General features: G+C 47.9%; 1 long non-coding RNA gene across 1 annotated transcript; it reads right to left on the reverse strand.

Moving 5' to 3' along the window:
• Positions 1 to 2,191: 2,191 nt before the first annotated feature.
• On the reverse strand, positions 2,192 to 4,889 carry LOC135813666 (uncharacterized). Its single transcript, XR_010553077.1, has 3 exons — positions 4,517 to 4,889; positions 3,577 to 3,667; positions 2,192 to 2,686 (listed from the first exon to the last, which is right to left on the reverse strand). It is a non-coding gene; the product is annotated as an uncharacterized LOC135813666 (long non-coding RNA).
• Positions 4,890 to 21,074: the final 16,185 nt, after the last annotated feature.

The following is a 21,074-nucleotide window of genomic DNA, read 5'->3' on the forward strand; positions in this document are numbered from 1 at the left end:
ATCTGGACTTTGGGCCCATTTCCCGCCACGTTCCTTGGTTAGTTGGCGCTGGATGGTACGTGCTTCCCGTACGAGTTCATCAATGTTTCCCTCGTTCCATAGCTGCATTCGTCGGTTCAGACATTCCACATGCACCTTACGTGTCAAGCAGTTGACCGGTTGTTGCAGTAGAAGACTGTGGCAGACCATAAGTGCCTTAAAGGCTATGCCTTCTCCCGCCGCGTTTGTTCCAAACGTGTTGAGGTAGCGAGCGCTCAAGTCCACCACTGACCTGCCATGTGCACCCGATGGGATGGCGAACAGGTTAGGGCGGAAGTGTACGATTTCCTCGTACGCTGCAGCTATGACCTGTCCTGTGTCCTCGGGGCTCAGCTCACCGAGTCTGAGTCGTTGGTCAGCTGGCGGGATTGGCAGTGTTGCAGCCCCCTGCCCACTAGCTGTACCGTGCGCGTTTGTGAGTTCCGGTTCGCTGTTGCTATTGGGCTGCGAGGAGCTCAGGCTCGCTAGGAGGGCGACCTCTTGTGCCGTTGGTTGTCGGTCTTGCCGTGGAGCATTGGCTTCACGTGGCAGTGCATCTTCTCCACAGGAGCCGGTCTCCGAGGGTGTTGGTGTAGAGGCATCGAGAAGGTCCCATGCTACCTTTTGCGAATTGGAAATCGGGTCGGCGAGGTGGCGTTGTTCCAGGGTGTCCCACGCCAGCTGCTGCGAGGCCGACTCGTGGGTAGTGCCGTCTAGTCCTTGGCCCTGACCGTCGACGCAGAGCTCGGCGAAGTGGAGCTGTTCCAGTACGTCCCACGCCAACTGCTGCGAGTCCGACACCTGCTTGGTGCTATCTAATCCTTGGCCCTGACCGTCGGTGTGGAGCTCGTCCAGAGGCGGAGTGTCCCGAGCCGACTGTTGCGACACGTGGGCTTCGCCCTGGGTTGTCGGTCTCCGCGTGGGGGACGCGGCGGCTGGAATGTATCGTATGGTTCGAAAGCCTACGGGACTGGCCTTCACCGCGACGGTTTGCGAATTTCGGCATCTTGCCCTGTTCCCGGGCCCGCAATCCTCGCATAGCTTGCCAGCTTCTCGGCAACAGCAGCCTTTTCCGCACTTGGAATTGCCAGTGCACTGGCAACACTGGCCGTCGGGGACGCCAGTCGCGGAAGTTGCCCTTTGCGGGCATCACTGTTGAGAGAGCTACCAAGTCTACTTGTGCAAAGTTCACGAAACTCGGGGGAAAGCTGGAGCACAAAATTCAAACTCTACGTCATGGGACCTAAAACCCCCTCACCACCACACACTGACTGTCTGTGTTCGACTGCTTGACAGGAGCTTGCAAGACAGCTTTCTTCCATCCTCGGACAACACTCGACGCGAGCCTTATTTTGTGACTTGTCAGCCGCTGATTTGCCCAGAAACTTCTCCATTCTGGTGTCGATCTCACAAGGAAACTACGGTACTGACGAGCTTCAAGAACTAAACAACATCGGAGAAAGACTCGAATATCGCGGTTGCTTTTCGAAATATCGCGGTGCTTTTCAAGTATCAAGGACAGTTTTCTACAATAACGCGGATAGTTTTTCAAATATCGCGGATATCACGGACTTTTGTTCAAATCGCGGAAAACAACGTGGCCGCGGAATCGCAAGTTCCTGGAGGGACAGCCTACTCAGTCCTTTCCCAAACGACCAATCCCGATATAACAGATTTCGAGGGTTTTTTTGCCGGGAAACGTTTTCAAGCGTGAGAAATTTCGAATTTGTCTAGTTTTGGGGTATGTATGAAATAGGGTTATCGGCGTGGTCGAGCAGTGAAGGCTTCTTCCACATCCCTTGAATTATTTCATATGAAAGGTTATCAGTTTGGCAATGCCCTGCCGCCAGGAGAATGCAAACAACGCGATAGAATGCGTCCCGGGTGGTAGGGATCATTTTCTAAGTGCTAGAAAATAGCCGACATCGATACGAAAGTCGGCCTCAAAGTCGACATGGACGTCTTGAACAGGTGAGATCTTTCAATATATCAATGGAGAACACCCTAAAGAATATATGTAAAGTGTTTCTAAGCTTCTAACCCTTGTGTGCTCAAGTAAAAATTGAACATATTTGGACGTGAATATATCACCAGACAAAACTTGATACTGCAGTACATTTATCATTCAATGGGTATACAGTATACAACCACCATACAAACACGAGCAGGAGAATGAATGGACAGGAGAAGAGTTGGTTACCCATTGCTGTTCAACAAAGAGAAGCACATACTAAAAGTTGAATTGGATTAAAAGTATTTACAATTCACAATTACATGTATCACTTTCTGCGATGTAACACTTGCGGCGAGGAAATGCCTGTCGCGCACTGTCGCAAGCAGTTGTAGGGCCACTGTCCCAGAAGTTGGCAAAAGCATAACTCTTGCCAAGCGCGTTGTACACAAATGGAGTGCAGTTCACTAGGCTGGGTGCACGTGAGGGTACTACGCACTGCACTTAGATGCCGCAGACACAAAACAGATTGTGAATCGTCTGTCGCGATTGCAGCTCATCACAGGTGTTGCATGTTGCGCATTGTGGAAAGCAGTTCATGTATTGGGAATTGAGCTTCAGTAATAACAGAAAGAGGATCCCAGAGGATGACCGACACCGCTGACAAACACTCTTCTACGCAAAGTTTTGATGACGATGCTCGATTGAGACGTTAACCTGCAATGGAAAATAAACAGCAGATGATACTGATTATATATTAGGTACGGATTATACCATGAGTATGAGGGTATACGGCGAATATTTTCGAGAGTGTGTTAGGACGAGGGACAATTGGGGGATTCGGTATACACAGAGTGCGAATGGTATAATCCATTTGCATGGTACTTTCCTAAATACAGAGCGTGACCAACACGAAAGCTTAGCTCACATTCGAAGGGGCGCAACGGGACGCGACGTAAGGATTGACGGGAACCGACGGAACGGTTATGACGCCGACATACAGCGTCCAATGTGAACACCAGGAACAGGAACGCAAGCGTTCTACCCTACAGATTGGGAAGCGAGGGGAAGAATTGGATCAGTTCAACTTTTCAGACCGTAGACGGGGACGCAAGCGTACAAAACAACTGCATTCGAGTGTGAACAGGGGATGTGTCGTGCGCTGACCCCTCCCGATGCGCACAACAGCACACTTAGGTTTTTTAACATTTCAAACACGGTCAACACTATGCTTCCCATGATAACTCGCCGAATGGCTAGCACAACTGATTCAAATTTTAGGAAGATGAGATTTCGTGTCACTTCTTGAAAATTGCAATAGCTGCCACATGTCGTGTCATACTACATGTTGTGTCTTACGAATCGTGCAAGATTTTAAGATTTCACCCCGGCCGTCCCAACAGGCCCTTACGTCCCATACCGTCAGCGTTACGTCGAATGTGAACTAGGCTTAAAGTTTCCTTATTCTCGAAGTGACCCATGTGAACTGAGCGGGATATATCGCTGAATATATCCCGCTTAGAACGGCCGCTGATTGGCAAATGGTGTTATATTTGAGACGAGTTCTATATCACTCAACTTCATATCACAAATGCTGGCGCACTTACATCAGGAAGGAACGGATCCATACACGTGCACGCATCAAATACTCTGCCAACAGCCAGTCAGCGATGATTACAATTATACAGTGCAGCAACCCTGGACAGCAAGAAAGAATGTTCACACCAGAGAGCCTGAAAATGAAGTTATACTCTGATGAACGATTCGCATATAAGAATATTGGTGGCCAAAGGCAAAGTGAGAACAAGTCTAGATCACTCAATTAGACAGAACAATCTTGAGTGTACACTTATACGAGAAAAGGACGAATCCATAGGCGTGCATACAATGCATACATGGCATGTTGAATACGCCGCCAGCATCAAGGCGGTGGGAATTACAACTGCATGCATACAGTGCAGCAGCCCTAGGCAACATCTCATTAAATGTAGAAGATATGACGGGCAGATGATTACGGTTATAGAACAGATGTCATTTTATGGTGCATGCCATTACAAGAACCACCATTTTTTATGGAACGGATGGTACCAATACGGCGAAATGTCTACGGATTCAAGATAAATCACAACAGACTTAAGCAAGAACATGGTAAAACTGAGCAATGGACTGGCACATTCAAGACTGATTCATACTTCATTTCATGAACGCAATGCACACAGGCGAAGGTCGCGCGATGGACCAAAAAAGTAACTCAACTCAAGATCAAGTCAACTTTCTCGTCGCAAACGGCCGTTGTGATGTGTTTCCCTTACGCAAAGCGAAGTGTGAATGAGGCTTTACTCTACAGATCCAAAACTGTAAACCAGTGAAGACTACAGCTTTGAAGACGGTATTATAATGTTGTGCATTGTACTTGCCAAATGTGTGTGATACTCTATTTAACATACATGTAGATAGGGCCAAGCAAGCACAGCAAGTTCTGAATTTTAGGTATTTGGAGCTCGTGAACAGATCAGATTTGTCTTGTAAGTGATAGGTATAGCTTACCTCTATATGTTGCCGCCTTCGTGCTGGCCGAAAACGCTGCATGCTCTGGTGATAATTCGGCTTGAAATTAGGTGCATAAAAATGCCAATTTCAGCTTCGTTCACAACATTTTCGATATACGTCTCCTCTACGAAACTTCACTAAAAATATATCTGCCGAAAGAGCGTCCCGTCAAGAATACATGGTGTAAAATAAAACGAGGTGGTGCAAAGTAAAACGACGTAGGCCATGTAAAACGGCTTCCATCTCTCAGAACCAATTTAGGACAGTTCTCAAATTTGAGAACATTTTTTCGCTTCCGCGGCAAAAATCAGTCAAGAATCTGTTATATCGGGATTAGTGGAAGAGGTCTTTTTTTTGCGCGTCTGGGGAAGGACTGGAACGGACTCGTGCAGGATCGATAGGATCGTGGGAAATCGTAGCTCGAAAAGAAGAAGAATAATGAACTACTTTTCCAAGAAATTAGTTGCATTTGATGATCGTGATGGAGGCAGAGAGTGCTGCTGATCGCGATCCAGATCCGGGTCAAGAATCACCTCCTGATCCTAAGGAAACCTCAGTTGACATAGATCTACGTTCTCTTCGCGTGAACGCTCAGTCTGTGTTGGCTTGGGCCACAGGTATGGTTTGAATTCTAATTTTCTATGTTATTATATTTTTCAATTTGTCTTGAAACTTTCAACCTTGCTACTTAGCGACTTCTGATCTGGTGCGCGTACTGCATAAAAAGTTGCGAATAATCATGAATTGGAAGAAAAACTTGTGGGTTGATAGAGTGCAGTACTTCTTCAATGGTTTCTACAGAGCGTTCCGAATCCCAGCCGCTAAAGACCCACAGAAGGCAAGAAGCTTGCGTTGCAAAGCTGCTGTCCCGCCTGACTGCGGAGAAAGAAGACTCGTTTATGGTTGTTCTACAGCCGCTGCTGACGTCCATCAGCTCTGTCCTGCTCCCAGCAGCAGATAGGCCTGGATTTCAATGAGTCGTGTCCCAACTCCGGTGTGAACGATTTCCCGACGTCAAGACGAAGTGGGGTCAAGTCATGGGTGTTGCAAGGAAGCTGTCACAAGATGATTCAGTATTGAACGGTGGGTTTTGTAAAGCTGCTCTAACATTTGGATACTATAAATTATAACATTAAATTATTATTTGTATTCACGAAGCCATACCCAAGACGTGCGACATAGCGTGCGTTCGTGTGTATGTGTGTCCGTGCGTGTGTATATTGTGTGCGTGTGTGCGCGCTTGTGTATGTCGTAGAATCCCGCAAGAGCACCCCTACCACCGCAACCATTCGAGTAGATCCATTAGGGCGCGTTCAGACTGGCGCGAATAGCCGCCGGAAAGCTGCAGCGTAATCCCGGGAATCGCAATCACACTGCACGTGTATCAGCTGGAATGCCCAGTACATTATGTGAAGCTTCGACATTTGAAAAAATTGAGTTGACTCAGTTTGAGTTGGATATCAAAATAAACTAATTCAGTCTGTTGAGATGCTGGATCATTGTGCTTTTGCTTGTGCTTGTCGACGGAAAGAATACTATGTCCGGAGTGTTTGGTGCTTGGGTGGCATTCATCCGCTCCGCGATCAGAGTATGCTTCTCGTTCGCAGTAACGTTTTGCCTGCAGAGCGGCCCGCAAAAATCACCACGTACAGCTCCATGTACTCCCTCTCCATTGCTGAGTCGAACAAAGATGTTGGCATGATGGGAGAAGTAATTAGTTGGCAGTCTAGAAGTCAAAACTCAAAAGCATGCAGTCAGACTGCAAGAGTAGAGGCTGAAATAAAACGAAAAGACGGAACATGTGCTGCAAGGATATCAAAAGCGCTCCGCGTGCCGCCGGAATCTGCATTCCACTGGCCTGCAGAGTGGTGGGAAACCTTTTCCGTGTTTACGCTGGCGGGAACGTCACGTGAGCGATTCACCTTGACAACTTTCACATTCCGCTTGTTTTTTACGCCAGTCTGAACGCACCCTTAGGGGAGGGGCGGATGGGCGAGTCCTGCTTGCTGCATTAAGTACTACATGAAAACGTACTCACCCTACGGAAACTGTGCGTGCGTACACCCAACAAAAGTCAAGAGCTGGGAGCCGTACAAGCCCATCAAAACCCTAGGGTGTGTGCGATCTCTGGTCAAGAGGGTGGGAACTGTTGCGTACATTTCCAACCAGGTCGTAGCCGCGTCTGCAGTACAGTACGCCCTCACACTTCACATAGTCATACGAGGATACAACTCTATTGATAGATAAGATAACGTGCTTGTAGATCTCTGCCATGCCAAAGTTGCATTCAGTAGAGGTAGTAGTCTCTGTCAAACGTGTTTTCCATTGGCTCACGGCACTTGTAGCAGCTGATCAGACGATGCAAATGGACTCCCAGTCCACATTAGCTGGTTCTTGAGATGCCTTCGAAAATATACCATGGCACGCACTTTCCGCTGTTGTTACATAGGGTCGGACGTGTGTTGTCCTGAGCTTGCCACGATACTTTCCGATCTGTCCATCTCCTCTCTTTGTTAAGTTGGAATTATTTGAAGAGCTGATGGCTGGTAACTTGCTGGTCAGATGGTAGGAATACGTTTGCAAGTGTTGCTGCTGATTTGTACATTGAATTGCCAGAGTGACGTGGCCTTGAGTAGTCTTCCCCAGCAATGAACTGTAGAGTAGCATGCGTATTGAATTCTCTTGTTGCCGGTTCATCGGTCCCTCTCCATGACACCGGACTAGACTGAATTACTGGCGTCCCTTCATCGGCCTGCTTTTCGCCTCGAACTTCACGAGTCTTGAAATCTGGACCCAACATAATAAAAGTGGGACTCAATTGCGCAGTTCAGATGATAAATTGATGCAATAAGGGGTCATCGCAAAAGTGTTTGGTCATCCCTGAAAAAAACATCATTCATTTCGTACTTGTACCACCTCCACCCTCCGAAATGAATGGACGACGAAAATCGCATGCATGTACATGTGTATTGTATGCATAGCGTCAGTCGACTGAGATTTTTTTTTTTGAAATTTTAATTTTCGGCTATCACATTTCGTTAATTTCTTACTTTTTAGACGGGGTCCATGGACTAGAACACAATAACTTTTTTTAGAAAACTGCCATAAAGCAGTTTTTATTGCTATAATTTCTTTTGTTTTTCTGTCACCAATCAATGGAATGCCCTATATCAATATGTAAATGATGGCCTTCACATCATATCAATACCGTATTATACGCATTGAGGTGCAAGCCTTTTCTTGCAGAAAATGGCATTAGGCTAGCATGTTCTTCTGCGGGGAAACATGTAAGTAGTGATGGACCGTGGCGATACTTTTTTTTATATGGAGGTCATTCTGTACATGTTGCTGTAGCAGAATTTCATGACTCTGTCATAAAATTGTCTTGGCTTTCAGATATTTCAGATTTCCCCACCCTGGATCAGATTTATTTGAGAAATGTAACCAGGTGCGTGTGGCAGATGTTTTTGTTGATTCTGTGTTTATAATGGTTTATAATCATGGGTTATCGTGATAAGGTCATCCTGCATCATATTGCACTGAAATCGTAATCCTGTTGATGTCGATACAACTCAGTTTTGGAAGTAGTTCAATGACTTCAAACTGTTAGTCCACGATTTTCTAAAATACAGCAAAGGAGGAACAATAAACATGTATTAAAATGTAAACAAATACATTGCTAAGTCCGACACCTCGTTCCAACAACTACACTGATCCTGAGGGTAAAAGGGGCAAGGCTATGCTTGGAGGTACTGAGAGATAAACAAGGCACTCCATAAATAATAAAATCTCACACATCTTTTGGTGAGTATGAATGATATCCAGTCGAACCTCTTTAGGACGAACACTAAGGGACCGATGGTATTTATTCTGTGAGTTTGTCTTAACCTATTTTATATATATAACCAGTGAATACAAATATTTCTCCAATAGACATTCGAATAGATTTCTTCTACAGCGAAAGATTCTAAGCCACACCAACTCATTGACTAGTCTCGTATGAAACAAATGAGTCACTAGAGAGGTTCTGCATAACGAAAATGCGTACAAACTTTCGTTCTACGTCATGAAGTGCGAAACTTCGCACGAACGTTCGCAACTTTGGACGCGAAACTTGCAGGGAACACGAAATGAACTGTCGTAGGAAATTTCGTGAGATCGGGTCATGGCGTACGTGCACTTGGCCCGCGCAAACTACGAAAATGTGCAGAAAGCAAAGTTCGTGCAAAAATTCGTACACACTTTCGCAAGGACTGTCGCGAAACTTCGTTCGAATTTTCCTTCTGCAGAACCTCTCTACTGAACGTTTCTTTAGCAACATGACGGCAACTGAAACAGCAATAGAGAAAGTACGATACATGTAATGCACATTCTTGCAGGTACAGGTAGACTCCCTCTAATTCGAACACGGTATAATTCGAACATTCCGTGTAATTCGAACTTTTTCGTCGTACCGATCTTCTGCAAGTCACTTCAAGTCAAAATCGAATGCATAATTCGAAGTACGAAAAGTGCGCCGGTTGGATAATTCGAACCCAGTCTTCGTACAGAAGAGCTGTTTACAGTACATTGGCTATGTCCTTTGAACGCTTATTTCGAAGTGAGATTGAGTTGCTATCCTTGTAATTCGAAGTTCATTCTTTTCTCCTTCTCTAGCCAAGAGTAGCTCAAAAATCGATCAATGGTCCGCTGCAGGATCGACTATAGCGTTCAAGAAACCCACCTTCTCTCGAAATTTCTTTCAAGCCCGTGCGAGGCAAATTGCAAAGGTTTGATTGAAGACGACGTCTTCCAGGTGGCTGACTCTCTTCGCGGATCTCGATGGCCTTTCGTGCCGCGCCAGCTCGTGCGCGGAGATGTTGGCGCACAAAAACACTATTGTCGTAAATATTGTCTATGCCTATGCTCCACTTCCGTTCTTCAGAACGACGTGCTGCTGTCCGACGGCCTTTCATGACGCGGATTAGGCAGCGCAGTTTTTTTACGTTGAAACTGTTTCAGGAAAGCTGCAGTGACTGACAACTTCTTCACTAGAAAATGAAGATGTCAAAATGATTTTGTGTCGATCCAGTGTCACAGATTGATGATCCATTGTACACGACCGGTACGACCAGTCGACCACCTATGTTTCGTTGATGCAAATAAAAATGTGCAAAAAATATTCAGCATGCGATTTCAAGCATTTTGACATACATATCAGTGCATGGGGCTGCATTTGGATAATTAGAAGTTCTGGATAATTCGAAGTTAGAGCCTGGCAATTTGAGGTTCGAATTAAAGGGAGTCTACCTGTACTACAAACAGATTGCAGATCGCAATTCTTGCTTTGGCAGCACGAAACTTTATTTGGGGCAGTGCAATCTCGGTGGTACTCACAAATAATAATAAATCAAACAGCCTAGACTCGAGTAAACAAATCCAATCACACAAGTACGAGATCTTCACGAGACGAGACTGCACCCATTGGCTTGTTTCGTATGAAGCAAACAAGTGTACTGAACCTCTCTACAATGGAGATTTTCCCTGATACCGTATGCGAATTTATTTTGCAAACTCGTTCAATGGGTCCTTGAACCTTTCCCTCCAGATTGGGAACTGCCAACGATAGTATGCCACTGACCAGTGCCTTATTTGTAACGTACCAATGTACAATGAATATGAGTATTTCGACAACACATCTAACATGAGCCTTACCGTCAAGAAGGTGAACTCGCGTTCTTCGCACACTGTAGACAAGGGCAAAGAGATAAAAATGGATCTAAATCCGAATAAAATCAGCCCACGTTTCCGTAAATGAAAGGGTGAGCATAAGCAAATGAATCGAAGGAAACAGGTCAACTCAGAGATCACTTGTCATCGAGTATTCCGTAAAAGGAGGCTTCGGCAGCGGAAAAGCTAAATTTAATTTAGAAAAGAGATCGTGTCAGGTTTTCCATTATTAATTTTATTGCATTCCGCTCAAAATCAGGACACTTTTCGTAAATGAAAGAGTCAACACAAGCAAATGAATCAAAGGGAACTGGTCAACTCACCTGTCATTGAGTAATATTCCGCGAAAGGAGATCTCAGCAGCGCCGAAACGAAATAAGCCAGACCAGGAGACGAAAATATCCGAAACAGCTCATACAAGAAGCAGTTCCAAAGAAGGAAGTAAGTTCCTCGCGCATGCACATCCGAACACGGACTGCACTGCAACACAATGTCTGCCGGCTGCCGTGCACGTGCACAGCACGCGGCTACCACCCGTTGGTAGATCTAATACCGAGCACCTTACGTAGAGACCTACGTAGCCTAAGTGAAATACCGAGCACCTTACGTAGCATAGCGATGTCGTTTTTCTTGCCATGTGAACACAATAATAGAAAAGCTGACAGGATCGCTTTTCTAAATACAGGTGCTTCGACGGCACTCCGTGGCGCATCAAGGAGGCATCTGGGGCCCAGGCAGCCCGCCCGTAAGCGCACCACCGTATCAGGTATGCGCAGGTGGAGCAGCAGAGCAAGATGTGTGCCGGACACTCACCATCATCCGGTCGACTGCATGGTTGTGCGACTTTACACAGCCGTCTCTCATTACTTGCTATTGCTTGCAGAAGGCCAGAATTTTTAGGGACACTGTCGTGCATGACCAGTTTAGTTGAGTTCCTTGGAGGCGCTATGATGCCGGCCGGCGCATGTGTTGGCGCACGGGAGACGATTAGGACAATACGGCGTGCGGAATACTTCGAGCTGGCCACAATGCTTCCTTCCTGTCCTGCCCACACGCAGCCAGCAGCCAAACGTGTTAGAATCGATCAATCCGATGGCAATCACTGAGTGGAATTGTCATTGGCGGCTCCTCTTCTGGCAAGAGAAAAACTGAATCTCTAATCTGCTGGGTCGAGGCCTGGCAGACTTTCAGAACCATCGCGCCTTGCAACACGAGCTTACGCCCTCTGGGGCCCTAAGTAGTCCGACAAGAAATTCATTCTGCACGGCGACAAAAAGGCAGTTGGAGCAGTCTGAAATCCGGGACTTGCCGAAATCCAACCGTGACGGAACTAGCCCACTTCAGCCCCCGCATGGTAGCAGAACAGAAGGCTTTATCTCGCTGACTACCCATATGACGGCCACGGACAACTCCGCTGCGGACGCTCTTTCACGCGGACGATTAGTCCATTTCCTCTCATCGGCTCCCTAATCCAGCTGCTGGACTCGGCTTAGTCCCGAACTCATGCTATGCGGGAGCAACTAATCATGACAGCAAACCGGCTGAACTTCTTCTCAACCAATGCGTGCCTCCTTTTTCATTCGCTGTGTAGTCTATCTCTCTCAGCACACGTGGGTAAGCACGCAAGCACACACACACCCACGCACACGCGTACATACATACATACACACAGACATACATACATACACACACACACACACACACACATACTCTCTCTCTCTCTCTCTCTCTGTATCCTCCTCTCCTCCATCCCTCACCCTGCCCCGCCTCTAAGTGCTGTCGCTCCCCTCCCCTTCCTACTCGTACTAGGCGGCATTACAGCAAGTCTCAGCATGTGGGGTCTACTTTGCTGTTTTGGGGCTTTGTTTGGACATGGCGAGCTGTTATCTTTTTCCTTGCGGCTTTCGTCGCTGTTGCCATTGTTGTTTAGATACCACGGCGAGGCGGCAGTAAGTGCCGGTGTTGGCGGGCTGGCGACCTTGTCTTACTTTCAGTAATTAGCACTTTACCCGAGGTGCGACGGATTAATCCGTCACGACCGCGCAGGGCATATTGCAGACACGCGTATGTGCGTTACACACACACACTCACACATTATGCGTAGGGCTCAAACGGTCACGGTTTTACCCCTGACGGTTAACTGCTAAGCTAACGGTCGGTTAACCGGTTATAACCTATAAGCCACGGCAATCCTGCGGACTCTTTTTTAACCGTATATTTGACTATACTCATTCAAAAAATGTACCCTATTCAGTACAACGCACACTTGTACATTCTCTTGCATGCTCATTCATACATACTCTCACACCAAGAGACCAGATATGACCGAATTGACAGCCAGGAAATTGCGTACGCGTGCGACAGCCTGCGAAAGTGCATACTTTGCAACGACCTGATACTTGAAAAATTGACTGAAAAGTTACTGCGTAACCGTTATCTTTATCGGTTAACCGTTAAAGGGGAAGTTAAGGCAAAAATTAAAATTTCACCAGTTGTAGTCTTCGGGGTGCTGAGTCGAATGGTCTTGGTCCGAGGAAGCTGAGACGCTCCCTTCCTACTTGAATCCCAATCGAACTCGCGCACTTCCACCGAAACTGGGTGACTGCGCCCTACGAGATGGGGATTTGTATGCAAAATGTCACTAAGCGCCATTTCGTTCTTATAAAAGCACGGATGACCGCGATTGGCCCATATGTTGTAGTCTTTTGGACGCTGAGTCGACTGGTTTTGGTCCAAAAAGGCTGCGATGTAGCGTTCCTCCTTTATTCCCAATCGAACATGGTTGAACAAGCGGTCACGTGCTCCTGCGTACACCAGTCACCTGGTCACCGTGCCTGCAGGGTACAACTTACTAGCCTGTTTGACCTTTTTTGGGTGCACTCCTGTCACTCGAGTTGAACCCGAGTTGAACCTTGGTGTGAAAGTTGTCGCCTGCTGGCGTGGTGACCAGGTGATTTGGGCACCCAGGAGCACGTGACCGCTTGTTCAACCATGTTCGATTGGGAATAAAGGAGGAACGCTGCATCGCAGCCTTTTCGGACCAAAACCAGTCGACTCAGCGTCCAAAAGACTACAACATATGGGCCAATCGCGGTCATCCGTGCTTTTATAAGAACGAAATGGCGCTTTTAGTGACATTTTGCATACAAATCCCCATCTCGTAGGGCGCAGTCACCCAGTTTCGGTGGAAGTGCGCGAGTTCGATTGGGATTCAAGTAGGAAGGGAGCGTCTCAGCTTTCTCGGACCAAGACCATTCGACTCAGCACCCCCAAGACTACAACTGGTGAAATTTTGATTTTTGCCTTAACTTCCCCTTTAATTCTTCGTAACCGGTCTGCAACCGGTTAATCGGACTAATCGTTTGAGCCCTAATTATGCGCACCCGGCGGGCAGGGCGATTGGCCCATGCTGCTTATTCAGTTGTACTAGCGGAGGCAGGGGCAATTCCCCTTCGTAATCGCCCGTGCGGCGGAATACCCGGCGGCCTGATACGGCGGCGGTGCGAGCAAATGCAGGGGTGGTTCCCTTTTGAGCTCTGTTTGTGGCGGCGGCAGAGGCAGGGGCAGCGCCCCTAGCCCATGCGGCGGTTGACCCGGCGGCCCGACATGGCAGTTGACCCAGCGGTCCGATATGGCAACTGACCCGGCGGTCTGATATGGCGGCTGACCCAGCGGTCTGATATGGCGGCGGCTGACCCAGCGGTCTGATATGGCGGCTGACCCAGCGGTCTGATATGGCGGCTGACCCAGCGGTCTGATATGGCGGCTGACCCAGCGGTTTGATATGGCGGCTGACCCAGCGGTCTGATATGGCGGCTGACCCAGCGGTCTGATATGGCGGCTGACCCAGCGGTCTGATACGACGGCTATGCGAGCAAATGCAGGGGCAGCGCCCCTTTGCGTGTGTTGTTTGCGGCGGCATTGGTCAAGGCAGGGGCAGCGCGCCTCGCCTGGGTGGCGTTATGCCCGGCGCTGCGGCTATGTTTGCAAAACGCAGGGGCCGCTCCCCTTTGAGCTTTGTATGTTCACAGCTATGCAAGATTCAGGGGCAGCTCCCCTTGGGGCCTGGTACAGTTATGTTTGCAAAAAGCAGGGGCAACTCCCCTCCGAGCCTTGTATGTAATCGTTTACAGCGATGCTTGCAGAAAGCAGGGGCAGCTCCCCTTAGTGCTTGGTATGTTTACAGCTATGTTTGCGAGGAAGAAAAAAAAAGGGCTTGGAGCTGGGTATGTTTACGGCCACGTTTGCAAAATGCAGGGGTAGCTCTCCTTGGAGCTTTAGCCAGTTGACAGCTACGCGACAAAATGCAGGGACAGCTCCCCTTGGAGCTTTGGATGTTTACTGCTATGTTTGCAAAATGCAGGGGCAGCTCCCCTTGGAGCTTTAACTAGTTTACAGCTGTGCGGACAAAATGCAGGGGCAGCACTCCTTGAAACTTCGGATGTTTACCACTATGTTGGCTAAATGCAGGGGCAGTTCCCCTTGGGGCTTGGATGTTTACAGCCAGGTTTGCAAAATGCAGGGGTAGCTCCCCTCAGAGCATTGTAGGTTTACAGCTAGGTTTGCCAAATGCAGGGACAGCTCCCCTTGGAACTTTGGATGTTTACAGCTATATTTGCAAATACAGGGGCAGCTCCCCTTGGAGCCTTCTACGTTTACAACTATGTTTGCAAAATGCAGGGGCAGCTCCCCTTTGAGCTTCGTAGGTTTACTGCTAGGTTTGCAAAACGCAGGGGTAGCTCCCCTTTGGAGCTTTGGATGTTTACAACTATGCTTGCAAACTGCAGGGGCAGCTCCCCTGGGAGCTTTTGAAGTTGGATGTTTACAGGTGTGGTCGCAAAATGCAGGGGCAGCTCCCCTGGGAGCTTTGGATGTTTACAGCTATGTTTGCAAATGCAGGGTCAGCCCCCCTTGGAGCCTTGGATGCTTACAACTATGTGCGCAAAATGCAGGGACAGCTTCCCTTTGAGCTTTGTTGGTTCACAGCTAGGTTTGCAAAACGCAGGGGTAGCTCCCCTGAGCTTTGGATGTTTATAGGTATGCTTGCAAAATGCAGGGGCAGCTCCCCTTGGAGCCTTGGAAGTTTACAGCTATGTTTGCAAAATGCAGGGGCAGCTCCCCTGGGAGCATTGGATGTGTACAGCTATGTTTGCAAAATGCAGGGGCATTTCCCCTTAGAGCTTTGTATATTTACAGCTAGGCTTGCAAAATGCAGGGGCAGCTCTCCCTCGGAGCGTGGTTTGTTTGCAGCTGAGATGGGGAGTGCAACCGAAGATCTCCTTTCGAGCTTGCTTGTTCGCATTTGCTTGTTAGCACCGTAGCTCGGGCACCCAGTAGGTCCTGACTGGCCTCTAGCGCATACTCCCGGCCACATTTATTGCCTGTTGCAGGATACAGTAAGATCGGGCGCCGAAGAACACCTCGCCGAAGAACACCCAGGCTGGAAAACCGGCAAAATTTAAGAACAGTCCAGGCTAGAATTATCAGATTTAAGAACACTAGCTACATTGTATATAGATCTACATTGTACATGTATGGGAGGTGAGTACATGTCATGTACACGTGTAAACAGTAACTGCTACATGACACGTACAGTCATTCCCATTTACGACACCCGCTAGTTTAGAAGTACTACATTGCACTACATGTACATGTACATGTACATGTACATGTACATGTAGTGCAATGTAGTACAAACGTCATGACGTCACTCGACTCGCCGCGCGCGTGTGAATGTTATCAGAATAAGAACGGTCTGGCTAGAATCAAAAATTTTTAAAAGAACTTTCCTAGGCTGCGCTCGAGCCCCTGCGTTCTTCGGCGCCCGATCTTACTGTAGGGGCCTCACCCCATATTTTTTTGGACGATCGGCGGGCGGGAAGCCGTCATCGACCTAAGAGGCAAAATACAAGAATAACTGAGCAACTAATAATTGTATACAACGCGCCAACCCTTTGTCTCTGTTGTCGGCTCTGCGGGGGGCACCCAGGTATCCCCCTCGTGCGAACACCACCCGTGGAAGCGGACAATATGTGACGGCTTATTCAGTAGTGCCCAGCACCAGCAGGACCTACCAATCAGGGGAAAGCCTAGCAGTCCTTCATGGCAATTCCCTTGGTAGACCCCCTCAAGCTGACACAGGATCTGGCCACCAGGAAGGGGCCTGGACGGCAGCTCCAGGTCACCGGAAGGTGGTCAGGGTTGACCCGCAAGAGATTCATGTGCGGTAGAGCCTGTGACTTAATGGCCACCCCTTGGGGCCAGAGAAAGCGGTCTTGAGGGGCAGGTGGTCCTCAGTTGGAGGCTTGTGTAGTATCCCTGCCCGACCAATACGGAAGCAGTACGGAACTAATGCGGAGCTTTGCCTGATGTATATTTAGTGTAACTCCGTATGTAAGCGTACGGCGTCTGCTGCATAAAAGCGGCTGCGCATTTCTGTTTTGATGAAGAGAAGATTAGATTAGATTGGATAGCAATGAAAGCTAACTCGAAGAATAAGGATTCAACCTCTAGGTGAGCACCGGAGAGAAAGTTATTTATTTTGCCGCTTCTTCTTTCACTAACGATTATATCTCAGGTGTGTACCTGAAAGTAGAATAAAAGTAATTCTTGTTCATTTCACCGCGCCTACCACTCGTTCCAAGCCCTCCTAATGTCAATCAACACAACAGACATACGACGACCCCGAGGACGACCACGTCTGAGATGGATCGACGTTGTCAAGAAAGACTTACAATGCATTAATCTGTCGCTTCTGGATGCTGTGCAATCTGCTTCTGATGGAGCTGCTTGGCTCGAAATTGTTAACAGATGCGTTGACCTCATGCAATGAGTGAAATGCGAACTGTCATTATTATTATTATTATTACCACTCGGCTACCCATTACATTGGTGGCAGCGGTGGTTCAATCAAATTTGTTAGATTCGAACTCACCTGTGTACGGAACTCGTCTTGTAACCCGCCTGGCCCTTAGTCAATCGTTGACGTGATGGCTCAACCAGCTGCTGTACCAGCCGCCGCTGCTGTACCAGCCGCCGCTGCTCCGGCGCCCGCCCGCCACGTGCACAACTGGGCCACCCCGGCCAAATACGCAGGTCGGCTAGATGACAACTGGTCGGCATGGTATGCCCAGTTTGAACAGGTTGCTGCGGTGAACCAGTGGACGCCGGCCGAGCAAACTCAATTCCTGGGGTTGTCCCTCACCGGGGACGCCCAGCTATTCTACCTGAGTCTCCCACAGGCGACCCGTCAAGGCGCTATCGCTAACCTCGCTCAGGCCCTAGAAGACCGTTTCGCTCCCGCTCAGCGTGCGGAACTACACCGGGCCGCCTTCAAAGCGTTGCGACAGGAGAAGGGATAGTCGGCCAGCGCTTACTGTGAGAAAGTAAGGGCGGCTGTCGCCCAATCCTATCCCAACATGGCCGCTGCGGACAGGGATGTCCTTGCAAAGGACCAGTTTCTTGCTGGTCTCGACTCCAGGTCGATTCGTGTCAGGGTCCGGGAACTAGCTCCGAATACCCTGGATGCTGCCCTACTCACCGCCCTTCACCAACATTCCATCCTGCAGGCTGAAGAGCAGGAAACACCAGTCGCGTGCGGAGTCGCACAGGAAACGCAGCTAGAGGCAGTCGCTAAATCGCTGGAAGCCATCAGCGTTCGACTGGCTCGCCTCGAACAACGTGACGCCGGTCCAACCGCACAACCTCTCCACCAGCCACAACGCAGCCAGCCGAGGAGACCCATTACATTGGTGGCAGCGGTGTAGTTTAAATTAAACGACGTGATTCGACCCCAGACCCCCATGGCTCAACCTGCTGCAGCTCCCTGCGACGAATCAAGATGAGAATCATGTTTCTTGCCGTCCTGGGCTTGGCCCTGCTTATTAGCCTGCAGCACAGTCAGGGTGCTAGCGTGGATCACCCTTCTTTCCGCAGGGCACACACTGGAGATTCCGATGGCGATTCCAAGCGACCCGCTTCCTACATGTATACTACCGGTGGTGATGGCGAAGCTGATGAGGACGACGACAGGCAGACTGCTGACCAAGACAAGGAGGTTATTCCCCAAGACCAGCAGCGTTTGATTTTCGCCGGCACGCAGTTGGCAGACGGCCGAACCCTGAGTGACTACAACGTTCAGCACGAGTCCACTATTCACTTGGTACTTCGTCTCCGTGGTGGGATGCAGATTTTCGTCAACACTCTTCCTGGCTATACCATCACTCTTTACGTCGCGCAAAGCAATGCTATCGACAATGTGAAGACCACGATTCAAGACGAGGAGGGAGGTCATTTGTCTGACGCCGAGCTAGCCGCTCTGAGTGACCGGCTCAACCAAGATGAAGATAAAACCTGGCTTGCCCTCGGCCGTAGCTTCAGCCGCCGCCGTGGTTACTAACGCTGATTCTAGGTATGGCATTTTCTTTCCTCTCTTGCTTCAGTCTCCCTGTTCTTTTCAGTCTTCCTTTATGCGAGTGTGTGAATCTAGTTTAGTTTGGTAGGCGTCTGATCATGGTGAGCCACGGCTTACCCAGCTAACGTGGGACAATGTGTGTGACAACGCCCCTTATTTAGAAAAGCGATCCTGTCAGCTTTTCTATTATTGTGTTCACATGGCAGAAAAAACGACACCGCTATGCTACGTAAGTTTCTACGTAAGGTGCTCGGTACTTCACTTAGGCTACGTAAGTTTCTACGTAAGGTGCTCGGTATTAGATCTACCAACGCGTGGTAGCCGCGTGCTGTGCACGTGCATGGCAGACATTGTGTTGCATGCAGTGCAGTCCGTTTTCGGATGTGCATGCGCGAGGAACTTCCTTCTTTGGAACTGCTTCTTGCATGAGCTGTTTCGGATATTTCGTGTCCTGGCTTATTTCGCTTCGGCTCTGCTGAGACCTCTTTTCACGGAATATTACTCAATGACAGGTGAGTTGACCAGTTCCCTTTGATTCATTTGCTTGTGTTGACTCTTTCATTTACGAAAAGGGTGCTGATTTTAGGTGGAATACAATAAAATTTATAATGGAAAAGCTGACAGGATCTCTTTTCTATATTATTAACGTTTCTGCTGTCGAGGCCTCCTTTTACGGGATACTCAATGACAGGTGATTTCTGAATTGACCAGCTTCCTTCGATTCATTTGCTTATGCTCACCCTTTCATTTACGGAAACGTGTGCTGATGTTATTCGGATTTAGATCCATTCGTATCTCTTTGCCCTTGCCAACAGTGTGCGAAGAACGCGAGTTCACCTTCTTGACAGTAAGGCTTATGTTGCTGCTGAGGCTTAGATGTGTTGTCGAAATACTCATGTTCATTGTACATTGGTACGTTACAAGTAAGGCACTGGTCATGATTACTTCCGGCATTCCGTGCTCCGATCATAGGGTAGAATATGAATCAGTGGCATAGCATCGTTGGCAGTTCCCAATCTGGAGGGAAAGGTTCAAGGACGCATTGGCCGAGTACTTGTATGCAAATTAAATTCGCATATCAGGGAAAATCTCCATTATGGAGAGGTTCATGCATTCAGTGACTTGTTTGCTTCACACGAAACAAGCCAATGGGTGCAGTCTCGTCTCGTGAAAATCTCGTACGATCGGATTTGTTTACTCAAGTCTGGGCTGTTTGATTTGTGAGTAGCGCCGAGATTGCACTGCCCCAAATAAAGTTGCGTGCCGGTAGAGCAAGAATTACGATCTGCAATCTGTTTGTAGTACCTGCAAGAATGTGCTGTATATGTATCGTATATTCTCTGTTGTTGTTTCAGTTGCCGTCATGTTGCTAAAGAAAGGTTCAGTGACTCATTTCTTTCCGATGATAAAAGACGAGTCAATGGTTTGGTCTGGCTTCGAATCTTTCGCTGCAGAAGAAATCTATTCGTGTCTCTATTGGAGAAATAATTGTATTCACTCGTTATAAAATAGGGTTAAGACAAACTCACAGAACAAATGCCATCGGTCCCTTGATGTTCGTCCTAAAGAGGTTTCACTGGATATCATTCATACTCCCCCGAAGTCGTGTAACATGTTATTATTATGGTGTGCCTTGTTTATCTCTCAGTACCTCCAACGATATATCCTTGCCCCTTATATTCTATATATATACTGCAATGTATTTGTTTACATTTTAATACAATAATGTTTATTGTTCCTACTTTGCTGTGTTGTTTTAGACAATCGTGGACTTGTAACACTTTGAAGTCATTGAACTGCTTCCAAAAATTTTATCGACATCAACAGGATTACGATTTCACTACAATATGATGCCGGATGACCTTATCACGACAACCCATGACTACAATTATAAACACAGAATCAACAAAAACATCTGCGGCACGCACCTTGTTACAATTCACAAGTAAATGTGATTTAGGGTGTGGACACCTGAATTTTCTGAAAGACAAGACAATTTTATGTAGGGCTGAAACAATTATACCGAATACTCGAGTACTCGCTCGGTTTTTTCAAAAATAATCGCACTCGGAATAAATCAGAGTACTCGTTCATACATGGTACATGCATTTACCACAGATATCTGGCGTTTCAGAGCAGCAGTTGGCAGATATTGATAAGCAGACTGTGTGGTGAACATTTGTTCACGAGTAGAGAGAGCCCAAATGACCCACCAACCAATATACCCGAGAAAAATGACTGCTACTCGCTTCGATAAGGGTTGTATCATGTGATTTTAAGGCCCTTGGTGTGCAAATTTTGGGTGATGAAGAATACTCGAATACTCGAATATTCGATCGGAGAAAATCAGAGTACTCGAACTCGGGATCTCAGTGCCAACTTTCACCCCTAATTTTATGACAGAGTCATGAAATTCTGCAACATCCACAGAAT

The sequence above is a fragment of the Sycon ciliatum genome, chromosome 4 (assembly GCF_964019385.1).
Source record: "Sycon ciliatum chromosome 4, ocSycCili1.1, whole genome shotgun sequence".
Lineage (NCBI taxonomy): Eukaryota > Metazoa > Porifera > Calcarea > Leucosolenida > Sycettidae > Sycon > Sycon ciliatum.